Source organism: Hyalella azteca, unplaced genomic scaffold, assembly GCF_000764305.2.
Source record: "Hyalella azteca isolate HAZT.00-mixed unplaced genomic scaffold, Hazt_2.0.2 contig10104, whole genome shotgun sequence".
NCBI classification, from domain to species: Eukaryota; Metazoa; Arthropoda; class Malacostraca; order Amphipoda; family Hyalellidae; genus Hyalella; species Hyalella azteca.
In genome coordinates, this window is record NW_025940153.1 from 44,505 (window position 1) to 46,520 (window position 2,016).

Consider the following 2,016-nt stretch of genomic DNA (forward strand, 5'->3'; position numbering starts at 1 on the left):
GGCGTGCCTCTCTGCAGGCATGTTGTGCTCTCCCTCGCTGGTATGTGGTCCTCTCCCTCAGGCATGTGGTGCTCTCCTTCGGGTCTGTGGTGCTCTCCCTCGGTGTCTGTGGTGCTCTCCCTCGGTGTCTGTGGTGCTCTCCCTCGGTGTCTGTGGTGCTCTCCCTCCCTCACGGTGTTCTTTTCTTTTGACTGGATTCTTTGGTTCGCTGATATTTTATGGTTCCCTGATGTTTTATTTTGATGGTGTTCTTTTATTGTTAAAAAAGGAAAACGATTACTCTCTCGAATATCTTGTATTATTAATTTCGTGGACGATGCGGACTAAAATATAAAATAAAATATAATGTTCATAATAACCCAATTTCAATACCCCGAGCATGCAAAACTCAGCAACAATGAGTCGACGGCTTCGATGAGACCCTCAACTTCGATCAACATTCATTCTATAAATCAAAAAAGTTGATCGAGGTTGGTAATACCATTTTTTCAAGCATTTCATTTCAATTCACTGACATTTCCTTAATTTAATAAAAATTTCTAATGCTTTGAAAAAATGGGGGGACTGAGCTGCCTTGCATCTCGGTTTTTTACTCTCATGTATAATAAAAATTGTTTCTATAACATAATTACTTTTCAATGATAATGTCGCCGGGAGGAGAAAAATCTGTGGGGAATTACTTCATCCGGTGCTGGAAACTGGACAAGGATATGTTATACGCTACACGTATCAGAGATAACCTAATGATGGTTTCATTCTCCGTAGATTTTTTCGTGTTCTTACGTTCGAAACACCAAGGTGTCTCGAAAGCCCACATTTTGAGACACTTGGACTTCCCTGAAACACTTTGGCGGCCGCAAGTGTCTCGCTTTTGGCACGCTCGCTCGGAGAGGCCTTGAAACACTTAAGTGTCTCGAGACAGGGGTCAATTTTCTCTCAGTGTAGCTGGAAGATCTACCTAAACCCATAGTGAAATTACTGGCGTCGCTGTCATTAGTCCATTAGGGCTAACTCTTAGCCTAAGCCGAGGCTTCGAGTCAATGCCGAACTATGCCAGGCCCTAATCTACCTAAACCCATTATGAAAGTATCACATACCAAGTCCAAAGGATGAAGGCCGAGTTGGAGAGCTTCCAGGTTGATGTTCACTTCGCAAGAGCCAGGCGTAGACTGTGTCCTACAGCCGCTCGGCAGCTCCTTATATACCTCCAAGAACCCTCTCCCCCCTATCTCCCCACTCCCACCCCCCTAATTTCTCTTGCCTAGGTTCCCCTACCCCTGCCCTACCACCACACAAAATTTGAACGCCGTGGGACCAATAGTTTCCTCACAATCACAAGGGGACATAAAACACTCCCCCCTCCTATCTCCCCACTCTCACCCTCCACCCCCTTAATTTCTCTTGCATAAGGTCCCCTACCCCTGCCCTACCACCACACAAAATTTGAACGCCGTGGGACCAATAGTTTCCTCACAATCACAAGGGGAAAATCGAACACTCCCCCCCCCTATTCCACCACTACCACCCCCCCTTGCTTCACTGCCCTGGGGTCCTCTACCCCTACCACCTAGCAAGTCCCAAGGATGAAGGCAGAGTTGGAGAGCTTCCAGGTTGATGTTCACTTCACAGGAGCCAGGCGCAGACTGAGCTCCCGACTCCCGAGCCGATCGGCAGCTCCTTATATACCCCTAGGAACCCTCTCCCCCCCTCAGTACGAGGCCGATTCCTCGGGTTTGATGGTATATACCCCAATCTCAGCCAGACAGCTCAATTAAAGGCGATTTTTACTCTGCAAAAATCCATGAAATATAATGTTATGATATACCAAAATGAGCTCAAAAAGAAGCTCTAGACGATGGTATAAGCAAGAACTCTAGAGGTTTGAAAGGTTCCACGCTATAAGTGAAAAACCGCGAAAATGTGTTATTTAACGATGAATAATTTCTTCAAATGTCAATTACGCTGCGAAAAAATTCACGTAAATAGCTAAATGTTATACAAAATTGAGCAGAAAAA